This window comes from Tenrec ecaudatus, chromosome 6 (assembly GCF_050624435.1).
Source record: "Tenrec ecaudatus isolate mTenEca1 chromosome 6, mTenEca1.hap1, whole genome shotgun sequence".
NCBI lineage: Eukaryota > Metazoa > Chordata > Mammalia > Afrosoricida > Tenrecidae > Tenrec > Tenrec ecaudatus.
Window position 1 is genome coordinate 57,080,163 of NC_134535.1, and position 19,943 is coordinate 57,100,105.

Genomic DNA, 19,943 nt, shown 5'->3' on the forward strand with positions numbered 1-19,943 from the left:
GGTTTAGATGTATAAGGCTGTGATGAGTTGGCATCGATTCCCTGCCAGTGAGGTTGGTTTGGGTTTAGATATATCGGTGGTAAAACCATGAATTGTTTCAACCAAGTAAGAAAGGAAAAAAAATATATATATATATGATAGATAGATATACTATGGAAATTCCTCTCTTAAAATTCCACTCATTCAGCCCTAATGAAAAAAAAAATTATACCAAGACTACAGTAGGATTGATTCACAGGACCTAGAACTCAAAGGGAACTGACAGGGAGTCCATTGGTACCGTGGGTTGCGTGCCGGGTGTTTATCTGAAAAATCAGCCATGTGAAAGCACTGCAGTTCGAAGTCACTCCCAGGAGAGAGAAAGGAGGCATTCTACTCCTGTGAAGAGTTCGTCTTGGAGACCAAATGGCACTTCTACCCCTCCTACGGGGTCATTATGAGGAGAGAGCCTAAAACGGGGAGAAATTAAAAACTAACAAATCACTGTCAATCGAGGCACCGCTAAAGGTTTTATGAACTGTAGCTCCTCTGTAATATCAAAAACACTTAATCAGAAGGCAACTACTTGATTTCAAATTATATATTATTTCCCATAAAAAACAAACTCACTACCATCAACACAACTCATAAAGAACAACCCTGGTGGGTTTCCAAGACTGGAAATCTTTATAGTAACAAAAGTCCTCATGTTTATCTCATGAAATGGTTGATGAACTCAAATTACTAACTATTATTAGGACTCACCACTTATAACCCACTAGCCTCCCAGGTTCCCCTTGTTTCAGGTTAGCAAGGGAAAAAATTCTAAATTCAGAAGAGAAAAATGGCATATTTTGACTAAACCTAGGGGTACAGTATTGAAATAAATATGTAGCTGTATTAATAATATAACTTTCTATAATCTTGGAAAACAGAAAATATGCAAATACATATCACTCTATATGTTTACAACAAGAATCACAAAGGGCAAATATGTTGAGGTGGATGTTCTAGTGGGAGAGGAGACTTAAAAATATCGGTAAAGCACAGAAATTAGGAGGAGTGCACTTGGAGTAAATGCACATATATATGTGCACCTAGACATGTGCATAATGGAAAAATAAAACATTTAAAACACACGATTATTAAAATAGGATAAAATAGTGGATATCTTTGTGATTCTTGAAAAAAATTGGACTGTTTTTCCCCAGTGTAAAAAAAATCTACTCTACAAAGCTCTTTTCACAGAGTATCGATCCTTTCCATTAAACCAGACACAGATCTAGCCTTTATTATTGATTTTAGAATACAACCTTTACCTTAAGACTTCAGGCTAACTTTGTATAGGTAAATTGTTCAATCATTAAAATAGTTTAAATGCCACAGACACATAGCCTAAGACATTTATAGAATCACATAGTAACCATATATATATATATTACTCTAAATTCTAAAAGGCAGACAAGCTGATTTTTCAGGGAACTAATCGTGAATGAAGAAGATTGAAACCACCTGACAGGAACGTCCTCGATTTGCTCCCATAAAATACAAAAACCCAAAAAGTGACTTTTGCCGGCACATAGCCAACAGCCCCTTCCCTCCAGTTACACTAGAAAAGATGTTCTCTCTTTTCCAAGCCCAGTCCTTTCATCTTTGCATTGGGATCCATTTCATCTTTTATTCTAAGGGTGGTTATTTTATTATTTGTTCGGATTTCTACTTGTGAAATCCGTTTATTTTCACTGTACCCCTCAAATCATGCCGCAGTCCTTTCTTCGCGTTCAAGCAGTCGGCCTCCGTCAACGTTGATCTTTGTCCAGAGTTGTTCACAACTACTATCACCATTTCTTCACCTCCAGTCACACCTCAAGCCACCCTTGTGTGACTTGCTCTCTCGATCACACTCACTGATAGCACCATTCATCTTGTTACTAGATGCAAAGGATAATTTCCTGTTGTTACCTCCTTTAATTTTTTTTACAGTATTTGGAAATTTTGACCATGCTATCCATTCTTTCCTTCCCAATATCTTTCTTATATTTCTTGGTTTATATGACACAATTCTTTCTCATTATCCAACATATTTTATTGTTGTTCTGTTTCTGTCCCCCTTTTGGGTGCATTCTTTAATCTACTGAATATGCCAAAGTAGGAATGCTCTTGCTCTCTTTGTAAACAATCTGAATTATAGCTTGAATTACCATCTATTTGCTGGCTCTCCTTATAGTCCCAGTAGGAACTCTTATTTGAGCCCTATATTCAGCTGCCTACTCAAGATCAGCATTGGATACTATAAGATAGAATAATTTGGAATAATGGGCATGTGATAATTCGGCTTTGTGTCAACTTTACTGGGTCGGTAGTTTCCCATGACATGATCTAATCTAGTGTGATCAACTCCATCATGGGGTCTTCTCTGGGGCAGCCAAGCAGCTAATCTGGTCAGAGTCTAGATATAATTGAGGGATGTGGCCTTCTCTTAGTATAAGCCTGCAGTGTGCTGAAGCTCGCTCACTTCTACTGCTGGACCCAGATCCTGTCTCTGGTTGGTCAACTTCCTATTGCATAGCTTGCTGATCCTAGGAGTGGACTGCTGGCCTAAGATTCATTAGGCTGATCTCTGCTTCAGTCAAGAATGAATTAACCCACTTGTCATCTTCCTGTTCATCATCCTGCCTCCTGTTCATCAGCCCGATGACTACATGAAACAGAAGAAGCCTTCAGCTTACATCTGACCCATGGTCTTGAGCCCAACTAGACTTATTGTGTGAGCCCGCTCTTGATATAAATCTACTTCTATATAGACACACACATAGAAGGGTCACTGGTTTAACTTCTCTAGTGAGCCAAGAGTCACACCAAGTCCTAGAGACAATGGCAGTTAAGATTTGGGCTGCTAACTGACAGGTTGGCAGTTCAAAACCTCCAGCGTCTCAGTGATAGAAGATGGAACTCTCTGTTCTCCTAAAGATTCACAAAAACTTGGAAACCAAATGCGGGCGTGTGTGTGTGTGTGTGTGTGTGTGTGTGTGTTTAATTCAATGGCAACTTGCATAAAGTAGAAATGGATTTCAAATCCTTCATATGCTGGAGTAAGCAAATCTTCCTCCCAAACCTTCCTTCCTCCTACCACTCTTACTGTGCAGCATCAATTTCTTTATCCAGATTCGTAAGCCAGAAATCTAGGAAACATCCTAATTACTGCCCTGTGCCCAACCTCTCATACTTATTTAGTCATTTCATTTTTTAAGATTTTCAACAAATATACCTCATGAAAAGGATTACTGTAAAAGAATAACAAAAAATTAGCATATACAGATATATACACATATGTGTATATAATTCAGTGGTTTTCAGCCTTCCTATTCCTGCGACCCTTTTAATACAGTTTCTCTTGTGTGCTGACCCCAACCATAAAATTATTTTTTTTGTGACTTCATAACTGTAATTTTGCTACTGTTATGAATCAGGCGACCCCTGTGAAAGGGTCGTTCGACCCCCAGGTTGAGAACTGCTGGTATATATACATAAAATATATGTATATTTATAGGAATTGAGGGGTGATCAGGCACCACTGGCAAACATATGTTATTTGCATAAAACATACCTATATACTCGAGTATAAGCTGACTCGACTACCAGCTGAGATATGTAATTTTACCACAAAAACTGCATAAAAATGTGCTGAAAAACTTGGCTTATACACACACACATATATGGTAGTACTTTTGATTGACTTCCCATTTTACCAGCAATTATGTCTTCTTCCAGGGACTAGTTTCCCTACTAACATGTCCCAAGTACACGAGATGAAGTCTCACCATCCCAGTTTATAAGGAACAATCAGGCTGTACTTCTTTCAAGACAGATGTTTGTTCTTTTGGCAGTCTGTGGTACTTTGCATATATTCATTCAGTATCGCAATTCAATTGCATCGATTCTTCTGTCTTTCTTATTCAAATTTCAGCTTTCACACACTTCTGAGGTGGTTGAAAATGCCACGGTGTAAATGTAAATATGGCACGCTTTAGGCCACAGAGTGGCATCCTTACTTGCACCTTGAAGAGGTCTTGTGCTGCAAATTTACCTAATGCAATGCATCCTTTAATCTTTTGGCAGCTGCTTCCATGAGAATTGATAGTGAATTCAAACAAGATGAGATACTTAACAATTTAGATCTCTTCTCCATTTACCATGATGCTATCTATCAGTCCAGTTGTGAGGAATGTCGTTTACTTTTTATTAAACTGTAATCATGGTTGAAGGCTCCAATCCAGGATATTCCTGAGTTAGGGCTTCGTGTCTTCATTTCAGCAAGAAAGGTTGTGTCATCTACGTATCACGATTTGTTCATAAGCCTGTGTTACTTACATAATTTAGTGTCAAGTTGAAAATATTGAAGTATAGGGGTGGACTGCAGCCTGTCCATCAGGTCATAGCCTGATGGTGCCGCCTGTGGGCTTCATAAGGAGGGTTCTGGGAATCTCCTCCTGTCTGCCTTTCCCTACCTGTTGACGAGCCATGCTGGGACCTGCCAGAACCCCGAGGACGTGCCATGGGATTCACACAACTCTGCACCCACCAGCGTGTGATCTTCCTGCATTCTACATCATTGCTTGTGGCTGTGTGAGTCTGAAGATGGATTTATGGACTAGTATCAGATTTATGGACTTAAGTTGGGCTGGGCTGGGATTGTTTTTTTTGATGCATGATTGCTTCTTGATATAAAGCTCCTTCTCTTACATATATATAAGTGTCTCTGGATTTATTTCTCTAGCCAACCTGGCCTAACACAAAGCATCTCTTCAATTCTGATGTCAAAGTCTTCCTCATCTAGTCCAGTTACTCAGATTGTCAGCACACAGTTTGAATAAGTATATGAGAGGCAATAACCATCACGCACACCCTTTCCACTCCTGATTATACACCCGGGATATAGAAAAAGCTCTAACTATAGCGCTTATTGATTTCCTGGCCAGTATGAAGGCCAAGAAAATAGGACATGAAACACCTAAGGAAATTTTCATTTTTCCCGAGAGGACAAAATGATGGCTGATAGCACTCATCATTCATTTTCGATACTCTGGTGGCTTGTGTGTTGCTGTGATCCTGGAAGCTATGTCACTTTGAAATTTCAAATTCCAGCAAGGTCATCCAAAGGGAACAGGTTTCAGCAGAGCTTCCAGACTAAGAACAAACAATGCAGATGGAATAAGCTGCTCACTCTTGAGGCACTGATCACTGAAACGCTTCTCAGATCATTAGCAGACACTGAAAACCTCATGAGTAGCAGAAGATTTTCTGAGACAGTGCCAAAAGAGGACACCTCAGATTGTGTGTTAGGTAGGGCTCTCCAGAGAAACAAAACCAGAACCACAGCCAACGGGGCCTTTTCTGTATTTTTAATTTATAAAATGTTAGTGGCAAAGTTCTTTATCAAGATTTTAACTTTTTTATATATGTAAAAGGAGTAGCTTTTTATGTAGCAAGAAGGAAAATAAGGTCTAATAGTCCACACAACAGTACAGAGGGCTCAGTTCAACTCACTTTCTTGAAACAGTTAATATACTGACGGTCCTTCAACTCACTCAGGACTGCCAGTTCAAGGTCAGGGAAGCAGGAAGTGGAGCCTACCCTCAGGTAAAACAGGCAAGGTGTGGCGGCAACAGTAATCAGTGCTGGGAGCTTAGGGAAGCAGGTCCCCATGGGATCATCTTGAATTCGAGAGATGTATGCGACAGCAGCGCTGTGAAGCAGGCCTCAAAGGAGGCTCAAGCTCTGGAAACATGATCCACAGGTAGTGCCGCACATGGTTGAGGCAATGAACTAGCTCAATCAGCAGCGCACTGCTCTGGTCAGGGAGGAAGAGCTACCCACCACCCCCAATCAAGCTGTAACCTGTAACTCAGCCCACATGTTCCTATGGAGGCCTCATTGGCACAATAAACCTATCAGAGATGATAAAGTACTCAAAATATAGTAGAAGCAGGGCTATTTTCTCCAAATAAAGGCTACCATGGTGACATAGATACATTAAGTATTTGGGGCATGGCACAAAAACGAGAAGAAACAGCTATAAACATAGATTGATACTTGAAACCTGGAATGTACAAAGTATGAATAGTAAAATTAAAAGTCATCAAAAATAAAGTGGACCATGTAAAGATTGTTATCCTAGGCATTAGTGAGCTGAAATGGAAGGATACTGGACATTTTGAATCTGACAATCATATGGCTTACTATACAGGAATGAGAAATTCAAGGAAAATGGAGACACGCTTATTATCAAAAAGGTTACTTCAAGATGTGTCTTGAAGCACAATGCTCTCTGTGATAGGATACTACCTATCTCCATACGTGGAAATCCAGTCAATATAGCTATTATTCAAATTGATGCACTAATCACTAGAACCACTAGAGCAAAGACTGAAGAATTTTACCAATAGCTTCACTCTGAAATTGATCAAATCAAGATGCATTAATTTATTGGTGATTGGAATATAAAAGTTGGAAAGTAAGAAGGAAGAGTATTGGAAACCATGGTTTTGCTAAGAGATGTAAAACTAGAGATTGATAACAGAATTTGCAAGGCATTTGACTTATTCATAGTAAATACCATTTACTTCAATAACACAAAAGATGACTGCCAGGCACATAGACGTCTCCAGATGGAATATACAGAAATTAAATGGACTACCTCTGTGGAAAGAGACACTCAAAAAGCTCAATATCACAGTTAAAACCAGGCTGAGGCTGACTGTGGAAAAGACTATTAATTGCTCAAATGTATGTTCAAGTTGAAGATGAAGACAATGAAAATAAACCCACGATGTTTACTTTGTTTTATTGATTATGCAAAGACAGTTAACTGTGTGAGCCAAGGACACTCTGACAACCTTAAGAACAATGGGAATTCTAGGACACTTAATTGTGCTCCCGAGGGACTTGTAGATGGATCAAGACGCAGTTGTGTTGACCCAAACAAGGAAGCATTGTATAAATTGTCAGCACAAGAGCTCTTTAAAGTGTTTAAAAATCTTTAAATCAAGACATTGAAGACTTTGAGGACTAAGGCATACCTGACCCAAGCCATAATATTTTCAGTTGCCTCATATGTATGTGAAATTAGACATTTAAAATGGAAGATGGAAGAAGAATCCGTGTGTCAGAACTATGGTGCTCAGGGAGATTATTGAAAGTATCATGGACTACCAAAATTAAAAAAAAAAATCTGTCTTGGGAAAAGTCAGCAAGAATGCTAATTGGAAGAAAAGATACCTTGTTTAACATGTTTGGATATGTAATTAGGAGATACAAGATCTCATACTTAGTAAATAAAGTAAGGGTCAGCAAACGAGAGGAAGACCCTTGACAAGACAGAGTGACCTAGTGACTTCAAGGACTGGCTCAAACATAACAATTGGGAGGATGGTGCAGGACTAGGCACAACTAGTTTTGTACAGAGGTGGCTATGACTTAGAACTGACTCAAAGGCAATTAGCAACAGTATAAGGACATATTCTATATTTTTAGCAAATTCTACTTAACTCCTACCTGCTCCGTGTGCAGGGGCTGTCAGATAAGAAGAAACTGTCTTCCTAGTCTTCAAGTCACCTCCAGATTCCTTTATACCCAATACGCCAGGAAGAGAATTCTGAAATTTCAATTTCCACCAATGACAGGGTAAAGAACCATAAGCCACTTAAAGTATGTCATTTTACTATTATTTGTCTTCTAAGGTTAGAGGAACTTTGGTTAGCCAAGCCTTTTACAATTTTGTTAGATGCCAGCCTCTGACAGAGATATGAAACATCTGAAAATTCTAAGTATCTTAACTAGGCAAAGGAGCACACTGGGACTTGTGCCAGGCAGATAAGCAAGTCTTTGGCCAGAAGTCTTACAGGGAAGAAACTGGTGTCTGATTAGTATTCATCACCAGTGACTCAGCACTAGTTTTCTGCACATGCACTGTTGGGAAGGGGAGGTCACAAAGATATCACCTTGTTGATGTCCAGGGCTTTGATAGAAATGTGATTTTTGCCTTCAACTTCAAAAGGTAGGTAGAGGACATACTGATCAGTTCTTTGTGTCGTTGGTGGACCAAATGTATTCCTAGGCAGTTCCACGACCCAGCCTCCTGCTCTTCTCAAATAAGCAGACAGCTGGATGTTTGCCTAGTAAAGAAACATCTTAAACCACAAGCTAGTTCATATTTTAACACAGACAATAAGCACAGGTGTCGAGGCTAGGGTTTATAAGACATCCCAAAGTGCAGGACCATGGAAGGGATGGCCATGTTAAGTAACTGCCAACAGTACAATATTCAATTATAATTATAGCCTAGACTATAATAAAATCAAAGCATGAATGTAAAACTGTAGGTTAAGAAAATAAAAATAATGTGGAAAACTTTTTTCTTATGTATTAATGAAAGATTCTGAAGTATTAGACCATATTAATAGGTAAGCATTAGATGTTCCAATTGACATCAGTAAATAAGCAAAAATAAACAGACATTCATATGACAATTAGCTTATTATTTGTGTTTTCTGGTCTGTTAGTTGTCATTGAATTGGCTCCTAATATTGGTTCCTAATAGCTGCTCGTCGAGTCCTATTGGAACAGACTGAAACAATGCCCAGTCAGTCCTGCACCATCTTCCCAGTTGTTGTGATGTTTGAGTTATCGTTACAGTCACTGTGCTAACATAGCTCATTGAGGGTTGCTGACCTACATGTATTTATTTTTAAGTTTGTATTTGCTCCATATTATGCTTTTAATTGTGTAAAATTAAATTTATAACATTGATCACGGTCAGGTTCATTTGTATTTATTTAACTATAGACCTACAGGATTTTTTTCTATACTTTTTACATCAATTTAACATCTTATAATCAATGCCAATCTTCCAGATATCCTTATAGGAGTGTTTTAGAAGTCCAAATTATTTGGGAAAACAGAAGAGAGAAAATCGGTTAAGTCAGAATTTCTTGGAAATTACATTTGCATGGCTAATTTAAATAACCATGCATTGTTTAGCGAGTAATCTGTTCTTGGATGGTCTTTTAGAAAGCTGATAGAGCATAGAGTCGGAGGACACAAGCTTTAGTCTCCACTGTAGCTGTTAGGTGCTGGCAAGGCTGTGCCACCTCATAGAAACCCAATGAACAAAATGAAATATTGTCTAGTCTTACACTGTGTTGGGGTGGGTATTATGGAGAAAATAAAAATAAACAGGTAGGCAGATAGATAGAGAGACAGATGTACTTTAGATAGAGAAAAGAAATATAGAGATTTATAGTAAAAAGTGGTTAACACCAGTCTGGTTCAAATCTTTGGGTCAGATGGTAAACTGGAATTTTTCTCTGCTGAGATTGGTTAATCAGGAAGCAGGAAGACAAACCAGGCAGCAGAAAGACCAGGCTGGTGGACAGAAGTGGACGAATCCAAGATAAACAGGTTTGGCTCCTGTCTGCATATAGGAATGAATCCAAAGTCAAGAGGCCACATGGCAGGATGATGATAGGCCCTAGGGTCAACCGGCAATAAGCAAGGTCATTAGTTTCATTCCAAAGATGCAGATGTCAATTACAGGATTCACACCAGAAAGAAGAGAGGAAAGACATTTTAAGTTTGCTTATATAGGAGTAGGCCACACCCCCAAGCAATCTTCCTTTCAATTGTTGTGACCAAAGGAAGGAAGCTGCACAGCTCGCTGATCCTCTTATCCGTGCTCCGGTACCTACAACAGGTTCCTTCTCTGAATTGTTTCCATTGCACCAGGGTACAAAACAGGGTAGGGCTCAACGGCCAGATTATGCAGACTCCTGGAACCAACTGACCCCGAACCTAATTGTCACATGCACTATCCTCACTATTGTTGTTCCGTGTGTACCGAACTATTGCAGTCAGAGCTAGTTGACATGCCACCATTCCAGGAGGAAACATATGAGCAAGAACTGATGGTGCTGATGGAAAAGGTTCAAACTGCACTGATGCATTAGTCAAAAATAAGGGCCTAGTTATTTAAAAAATGAAATATTCAAGTTTTGAAAAAAGCCCTGTTGTCCTATGCAGGCATTCCCAATTTATAATATATTCAAGTAATGATTAACTTTACTTAGTGTTGTCCATTTTGTTTATATTTTTATTGGAGGGCATCTTCTTGGTAGTAATATGTACTGCATACACAACTTGCCTGAAGATGAGAGGAATCGCCTCAGTACTAAAACCAAAGGGAAAGCCCAACACTGGGGAGATGAGCCATCTGCTCGGGAGAGAAGCATCATACATTGGAGTGGGACAGAGGGGATTTGTCTTCTTTTAAAGAACAAGGAAGGGGAAGAGTAAGGGTGGGGAGCTGGAGACAATAATGGAAGTATTCACAGAGAAGTTGGAGTTCCTGAGTGGTGTGAATGGCCTACGGTTGAGGTTCCATGTACAGAAAGCCCTGCCAATCCACTTATCAAACAAACAAAAGCAATCCAAACACCAATCAGCCATTGAAAAGCCAAAGGATCATCGTTCTACCCGGGCACATTTATTTGTCATGCGTCAGAATAGACTAGATGCTAAGTGATTGCGCAGGATTTCAAGAGTGCTGTTATAAAAAGTGACTGGATGGATGGCGACATCAGATTGGGTCATCGGGAAAGGCTCATCCCAGCATGTTGACACTTTCTAAGAACTGAGTACAATCAGAGGAGAGAGCCACACAGACACCAGGGGACATTTCAGACATGGAAAACAATATCCAGGGTAGTCAGACATCTATTAATAATGTCACAAGAGGTGGTGAAAAAACAAGATCATAATTAATTGCTGGGTTTAAAAGCTGAGCTTAAACACCAAAATATATTGAGAATGATGATATATAACAGCAGTTCTCAACTTGTGGGTCGTGACCCTTTTGGGGGTGGTCCAATGACCCTTTCACAGGAGTCGCTCGATTCATAACAGTAGCAAAATTACAGTTATGAAGTAGCAACGAAAATGATTTTATGGTTGGGGGTCACCACAACATGAGGAACCGGATGGAAGGGTGGAGGCATGAGCAAGGTTGAGAATCAATGATATATAGGGATATAAAGAAAAGAAAATAATTGAGAGAATAGATGAACAATGCTTTTATTATCTTTGGGATGAAGCTATAATGTATGTATAGAAGTCACTTTTATTTATTTGTATTTATCCCAACTTTACAGTGAACCTACATTGTTTTGTTGATTAATAAACTGTTAATAAATTAAGACTGTTTAGATGTGTGGAAAGACCACTGTGATCACTACCTCCCATTCCAGTTATCCAGGCCTGCACCAGGGTCTTCATTTCTAGATGGAAAAATACCCTTAGGCAATCTTTATTTTTTTTAATTTGTGGTAAAGAAGTCAAAATTTAAATTGCATATATGAAGGAAATGAATAATTACATAAGAGTTATCTGTTCTTGGATCCTGAACTAAGGTTTCCAGAAATTGTTCTTACTCCAAAATTAGTGCCAGTGACTAAGAACAAAATGCTGTGGGAGTTTCCCCACCAGCTGTTCTAAGGCCATGTCCCCAAGTGGGATATGCCATTCCCCACAGCTTACAAATGACAGTCATTACGGGTTCGCTCAGACGTCCTAATAGGCACCTTTTATTTTCAGAATCAAAGCAAATCTGTAATTACTGGGCTCAGGCTGATTTACACTAGAGCTCTAGGTAAAGAAATCAAGTCTTTCTCTAATTCCCTTAGGGGACCATAGCTGGAGCGCATTCCTTCTTTGTCACTAAGCTGAGAAGCACATTGACCTAGCTTGTTACTTAATCAGCCTTTCTCACACTCCCATTATACTCGAGATTTATGTTCACAGAAGAGTGACAAGGTTAGAGAGGACATTTATATAAAGATACAGAATATTATTTTACAAGATAGCGATTATTTACACAGAACTCTAGCTCACCGTGGCTTTCCTTAAGTATCATCCAGATGAAGAGCATGAACAAGTACGGACAAGAAAAGCAGTACATTCAACAATCTGTACAATCTCTTGAAAACGATTATTGTTCTTGTCATTAGCGAACATTTTTCTTAGTTTTGAATCTTTCCTATGCAATTCGGTTCTGTTTGTGTGCATAGTACACTCTTATTTACTTTATGAAAGTTCCCTGGAAGGTAGCACGCTCAGTTCCTAATCCAAAGTTTGGAGGTTTGAGTCCACCCAGAGGCAGCTTACTGTCTATTTGGGGGAAATAAATCATCGGAAGCTCTATGGAGTACATTTCTACTTGATGCACATGAGTTACAATCAACTCCCTGCAACTGCGTTGTGATGCCATCTTCATGGAGGTTCCAGGTCAGTATCCTAACTTCCTTGAAGCTAACAAGAATAAGGTCGCTCCTGATGGACTCCATTTCTGTGCTCCTAGGTACACTGAGCCTACCGCCCAAGAGTCAATCCAACCCCAAGCTACCCAATACAGGGTTCCCGAGACTAATTCTTTACAGGAGCAGACAGCTCAACTTTCTCTGGATGAGCAGCTGGTTGGTTTGAACCAGCAGCCTTGCAGTTAGCAACCAAACACTCATCCCATACAGCTACTGTATGTCTCTTTCCAACCTGGCTCCTAAACTCTTCAGGGGAAATTCAGTTAACTCTATCTTCCCAGTCTATCTTGTTTACTCTATCTAGAATCATGAAGTAGATGGGAACTATTCAGAAGTGATGCCCAGTCTACCTCAGACTTTAAGAAAATGATAAATGAACTCTCATGATTAAAGTTTTCCAAACCAAACTCACTGCCGTGGAGTCGATGCCAACTCTGAGGGACTCTGTGGGGCAGGCGAGAACTGCCCTGTGACTCTCTGAGATTCCCTTTACGTGAGAACAGACTCGTCTGTCTCCCAGAACTACTGACCTTCAGGTGAGCAGCCCAACACTTAACCACTACACCAGCAGGCTCCTGACTAATATTTAGGATGCTGAAAATGAGAGATAGTTTAAGTCTACTCAGAGTCCCTTGTCAATGCAAATAATGGAGTCCACCTGGGGGCACCTTGAAAGAAAGACTTGGCTTTTTCTGAAAAACATGCCATTGAAAAATCGAAACTACCCTATTCTACTGAGACTCATGGTGTGGCCACCGGTCAGTATCAATTTGAGGGTAACTGGTGATTATTTATTTATTTGTTTATTTATAGTAATACTGATTTCCCTGGTACACTGTTTTCTGATTCATATCAAAACAGAAGTCAAACACAACATCACTGAGATGATTTCAACTCAGGGGGACCCATTCCACAGAACTGTTCCCCGAATAGTTAGCTGGGAACTTTCAAGAAACACATCTTCATGGAGTTGTTGGGTGGGTTCAAAGTGCCAAAGATTAAGCCAGTTGATGAGGATCAACTCTTGGTCACTGGAGGCCCTTCCAGTACTGTAGGGCCAAGGATCTTCCTGGGTTGTAGCATCAGTGTTATATGCAATGCTAGGGGTGTAAGTCTTTAAGGAAAGATAAAGGAAAGTTTCTATATAGTATACTATCATCACTCATTCTGTCCAATAGCCCACTCTTCGGGTTTCTGTACTATTTGGTTTAGTAAAGTTATAGAAACGTACCCCACTTCTCCAGTTCACATCCTTCACTTGGCCTCCGGTAAGATCTACATGTTTGACATCATCTGTGGCATCTCAGGCTTTCAACTCCATGCATTCTTCTCTTGGAGAGTTGCCCATTGGAAATTATTATTTCCAGTGTGCTAAAATTAGTTTAAAAGGTAACCTCACCCAGGGGCATTTGAATCTTACTGAGGAGAGCTAAGTGATTGAATGGCCTTTAAAGAGAAAAAAAGATTGAAATTTTAATTGTGTAATTAGAAAGAAGCAAAAAAACCCTTGGGTACACGGGTAATTATAACAATTATATTTTGAGCACTAAATATGCAAAAGGCTCTAAGCCAAGTACTTTACTTTTTTAATCTCATTATATCATCACAGTACAACTACAATATAGGTGCTATTAAAGCCAATTTTCCAAGTGAAGAAACTGAGGTTGAGCACGGTTAAATAGCATGCTCAAGGTCACACAGTGATTGAAAGAGCTACAGAGAGAACCCAGCACTCACTGATTAGTTGAAGTCCTTTCCCCTTTCGCTAGGCTGCCTCTTGGGATTGAGTATTGGTTACATAGTACACATCTGATACATTTTAATTTTTCTTCTCCTTTTTTATTAATGCCTCTCAAATCTTCTTAGATGTCAGAACATCAGCTGTGCTCTGTGATAAGAGCTATTTTACTGCATCACCATGGTATTCAGACCATTTGTTGTGACGGCCTGGAAGATACATGCCCAACAAGCTACCCTTGCATTGTTTCTAAGTGTGAATAAAAACATATCTGTGAAGTTGTGTGTGTGTGTGTGTGTGTGTGATTATTTCGATACCATTCCTTGTATGCGGATTAACTAGTTCAGACCTAAATAAATAGGCCCATTCGCTGGTTTCAACAATTGCTAGAAATGCATGTAACCAGATAAATAAAACACATTCTATGGAACATGACTAAACGTGTTCTACAGAAGAACTGGGTTACTGAGTCATAGAAATTTTGGTTGATCTCAATGCAAACATTGAATTTGACAATATTAAATTATTGGAAGTACCCAAACTATGAATAGGTATTGTTTTTAAGTCTAATTGTTATGTACATAAAATTTGTACTTAGGTATGATGCATATGTAGAGTCATTTGGTTAAGAATTTTTCTTGGTATATATAATATATAGTGCACCTTTCTATGTGTATGGTATAGTACGCATCTTTCTATAAAAACATTAAAATACTTGTCGACATATCTTTAATATCACAATAGTAATCACACTCACTGCCCTTGAGTCTATGCCGACTCACAGTGACCCTATAGGATTGGGTAGGACTGTCCCTGTGGGGTTTTGAGACTGTAACTCTCTCCAGGAGTGGACCACCCTGTCTTTCTCCAGCAAAGCTGATTGTTTCAAACTGCTGACCTACAGGGTGGCAGCGGGAATTGTAACCACTCTGCTGCCAGGGCTCCGTCATAATAGTAACAGCATGCTGTCATTTCTTGCAACAGAGCATCTGTTGGTTATTGTAAACAACTATGTGTGGCTCAAATTTTAACATACTGTATATACTCGAGCATAAGCTGACCAGAATATCAGCCATGGCACCTAATTTAACACACAAACTTGGTAAAAAATGTGCTGAAAGCTCAGCTTATACATAAGTACATATGGTGATAAGCTTTACAGGAGTAGGTTTATAACTATGAGTTGTCTGTAACTGGGACATTCTTAACTATAAAATCTTTCTAGAAAATACAAATACCAGGATACTTGTGGTGAGAAAATAACATTAACTGATAGGGTTTATTTCCTTTGAGAAGCCCTGGCGGTAGAGTTGTTTCATGTGGGACTGCTCTTTGTAATGGTGTACTTCGAAACTACCAGCTGCTTACCCGGCCAAGACTGGGCTTTCTTCTCCCATGAGCAGTCACCGTCTCAGAAACTCAGACGGGCAGTTCAATCCTGTACTACAGGGTTGCTATGAGTTGACATCAACTCCATGGCAGCGAATTTTTTGAGTTTTATTTCATTCTGGGAAACAGAAATCCAAAACAAGCTCATTATTCATGGCACGGTGGCAAAGCTTGAACAAATAAGACAATGTGGGGACAGGAGTGCACCTAGGCCCATGGGACTAACCAGCTGCTTTTGTTCCCTCATTTTGTCTTCACCTCTAGTTGCTGTTCATTCTCCATATTCATCCACACTCCCTCATGGCCACTGAGTCCGTTCTGATTCACACGGACCCCACAGGATAGGAGAGAACTGACCCACGCTCCCCCACTGTTGTTTTTTTTTTAATTCAAAGATCATTTTATTGGGGGCTCTTACAACTCTTATAACAATCCATACATCAATTGTATCAAGCACACTTGTACGTATATTGCCATCATACTTTTCTAGACATTTACATCTATTTGAGTCCTTGATATCAGCTCCTCCTTTTATACTCCCCCCACCCTCATAGTCCCTTGATAATTTAGAAATTATTATTATTTCCATGTTTTTCACCAACCACTGTCCTGGAGAGGGGTGGTGGTGGTGACGGTTATGTGTGGATCATTGATATCGGTTACCCCTTCCTCCCCTCTTTCCACCTTTCTCCTACCCTTCTGGTATCACAATTCCCATTTCTGTTCCTGGATTGCGTGTGCTATGAGCTCTTATCTCCTATCTTTACCTGTGCACATGCTACGGTCTAATCCGCAATGAAAGGCAGTACTAGGGGCATGATAGTTGGGAGGGGCATTGGGTGAGAAAGCCTCAAGGAACCAGAGGAATATTAGGTGTTTCTTTGGTGCTTTCTGCACCCTGACTGACTCATCCCTTCCCTGTGACCCCTCTGTGAGAGGATGTCCCATTGTCTACAAATGGGCTTTGGGTCTCTGCTCTGTACCTACTCATCCTCAACAATTTGGTTTTTGTTTGTTTATTTGTTATGGGTCTTCTGGTGCCTATTACTTGGTCCCAAAACACCTCACAATCACACAGACTGGCGTGCTTCTTCCATGTGGACTTTATTACTTCTCAGCTAGATGGCCACATGTTTAACTTCAAGTCTTTAAGATCCCAGACACTATATCTTTTGACAGCTGGACACCATACATTTCTTCATCACGTTTGCTTATGCACCCATTTTGTCTTAAGTAATTTTTCCAGGAGGGTAAGCATAACAGAATTCCAGTTTGTTATAACAGTGTTCTTGCATTGAGGGAGGGTATGAGCAGAGGCGCGAAGTCCATCCACTACCTCAGTGTATTGCCATATAAATATAGGTACATGGGCCAATACCTCTATTTTTTATGAATTAATGCATTTCCATATGTACACACCTACGCTTATACCTCTATCCATAGCGTTGTTTCCTAAATCATTCCTGTGCTTCCTTTTACCTTCTTCCTGGCCCACCTTCTTGCTCACCCTGCATTTGCCTCTTAGTAAATCCTCTCAGCTACATTGCTGTTGCTCCACCACCCCCAGGATCTCTACATGCTCCTCTTGTTGATTTCAATTCCCTAATTGTTCCCCCATCTATGGCATTGTTTGCTCACCGCTCCCTTACCCCCGTCTTCCTTCTCCCCCAAGTCCCTCCAGCACCATCGGTCTGGTTGCTTTTTCCTTGAGCTTGCTTCCCATGTCTATCTTATATAAGTAGGCAAACCAACAATAACATAGACAAATCCAAAAGATTAAGGGGAAAAAAAGGGAAAAAGAACAAACAAACATACATAATTTCAGGTCTCTTCACTAGCCTTTATGAATAACACCCTACTGGTTCTGGAGGAATTTTGTGAGCTGTGCCTCCTAGTTTGAAGTCTATTTGGGGGGCTTTTGGGGGGCTTTGTGGTATTGCTTTACTCCTGTTGCTGATCTGTTATGTTCCCTTCTTGGTTCACCCCGCTTCAGGGGGTTCAGATTTGACTAACTCCCCGCCATGTGTCCCCAGTGTTGTCCTTGTTATGGTGTGCTCCCATAAGGGGACAACATAAGATTGTTAGATATTTATGGGCATAGAAAGTCTAGACTCTTTCTCCTGTGGAGTGGCTGGGGGTTTTGAACTGCTGGCATTGTGTTTAACAATGCAACATTTAACCAGAATACCACCTGGACTCCAGACTGATATTTTCCCTAGTGGGCAGGATGCATAACTCCCAAGCACTAATAGCCAAGGAAAAGCCAAGGTCAAGGAAGGAGATATTTAAGAGATAAAGACAAATTGAGGCACTTTTAGATTTAAACAATTGAGTCCTTATACAGACAGTGAAAAGCAGCAAGGCTGCCTGCTTCTCGTAGCTTTTGGCCCATGCACCACAAAGGATGAGGGGACAAGGAGGACTTGATGAAGGCCACGCTCCAGTGCCAAGGAGCCGATTCCAAGATGCAGGTAAGTGGTTTTACATCCTATAGCTCTGGCCTGAAAGGGGCAAGGTGGAAAGAAAGCTTCACATCTCTTTAGAATCTGAGAAGAGATGAGACATTGCTTTGTCACAGACCCCCAGGAAAGATAGGGAGCTGAGAGATGTGGCCACAAAGCTGACCCTTAGAGGCTTCATATCCTCTCTCCAGTATTGGGAGGATTATGGAACCTTCTGAGTATGGGTTAGTACATTCAGATTACCTTAAGTTCAAGCATTGGTGCCGTGTGGTCTAGGTGGAGAAGGGAAAGGTCACCAGGGGGCCATGTCAAGCGGTTCCCCCGTAACACCCATGATCAATTCCCATTTCTGTGCAATCTTACATATTCATCCGGTGAAGGGAGAAGGAAACTCCTCCATATCCCTATTTTTCATAAAAATACAGGAAATGAACTTATTGTTCTAGTTTAAATCGGGGGCTCACATTTGGAACTAGTATGGGTCCTGCACGCTGGAGAAACATTCATATCTTTCACTCTGGAGATACATAATTTAAACAGATCTAGAAACTATACAAATGCATATCAAATCAAGAATCCCCTCAGCACCCAATCAGAGGATCCTATTCCTCAGCACAGTAGCGGAATCCTGGGGAAAACCATTAAAGAAAAGGAGATAATTCATAAGGAGAATATTAGATTTTTAATAGTGTATCATACTTCTTCTATAGTTTGAATTTCATGGAAGTCCTAAAACTCAGAGGAAGTAATAATAATGGTTAATGTATTATCTTCACAGAGGTAATAGACATGTGTCCAGGGAATTTGCAAAGAGGTTGTCAAAACCTAGTCCTGTAATTTCTAACCAATTTTACCTTTAATCTATGCAAGAATTTCTAAAACATTTATAGAGCAAGCATAAGCCCAGAGGAATTTCAGAAAAATAAGTATCTTATTTCCCTCTTCTTCTGCTTCCTTGAACCCCCAGTAGCCAAAGCAGGGGAATCCACTGAACCCAGGAGAGAGCATTTGATGAACTGCAATCTTCCTTCCCAAATGGATGTCACTGAGTTCCTGAATTCCCTAGGTTTCCTCAGTGTGACACAATCCCTTTAAGAATCTTGTGTGAAAAGGCTCCTGTGTGGCTGGACCCGCCCAGCAGTTGGTGCAGCCTGGTACCAGACAGCACCACCCAGACCTAGAGCAAATGCCCGGGGCGCTCCCCTGGGCTTGAAACTTGCAGTGACAGGTGTGAACATTCTAGTAGTAGTTTGATGATCGTGTATGCTACTGCAAAAACGAAAACAAAACAAAAAAGAATCCAGTGTGAGTGTCCTGTGGTGCTGGCCCCGAGGGACTGGACCCGCGTTTCATCTGGAGGAGTTTGAAGATGGCGGTGGGAGGAAAAGAGTCGCAGGCGAAGAAGCCTTCACTTCCACTGTTGCCAGAGCAAGGGCTTGCGACTGTGTACTGAGTTTGTCCCAAATGCACACTCTCAATGACCCCGGAAGAGAGAGAGATGTGCTACGATGAAGATGCCACACTAGGGCAGGGGCATGGGGAGTATGCCACTCAGAGAGCACAATGTAGAGTGACCCTGAATGGTCTCTGGAGAAACCATGAGTATCTCAGGAGAGAGAAGAAAAAAAGGCTGATTCAAAGATAGAGAATTAATGATTGGCGCAATGATTCAATGGTTTGAAACTCCTTTGAGCATAACTTACGATTTAAAATGCATTTTGCATGGCAATTTAGTGTAGGCATAAAAAAAACCAAACATGCTCATACATATACAGTATAATAGATGAATACATGATAAAGGGCTAGCCAAACAGAATCAATTCCAGAAAAATTTTATAATATGTTATTCTTGAATGAGCACTTTGATATCTTATTTTCTCATGATATAAAGTTTTATTAATCTATTTTAAGTTTCAAAATGTGTCTATGCATGATCTATAAATAGTTCTAAACCATTGTGGAAATTCTGTGAAGGGTTCCTCTTTGATCTGGCTATACAAGGAGGGA

At 40.2% G+C, this 19,943-nt stretch overlaps 1 non-coding gene across 1 annotated transcript; it reads left to right on the forward strand.

The window, feature by feature from the left end:
* The first annotated feature begins 19,035 nt into the window (after nucleotides 1–19,035).
* On the forward strand, nucleotides 19,036–19,217 carry LOC142452233 (small Cajal body-specific RNA 16). Its single transcript, XR_012785257.1, has one exon.
* The last annotated feature ends 726 nt before the right edge of the window (nucleotides 19,218–19,943 follow it).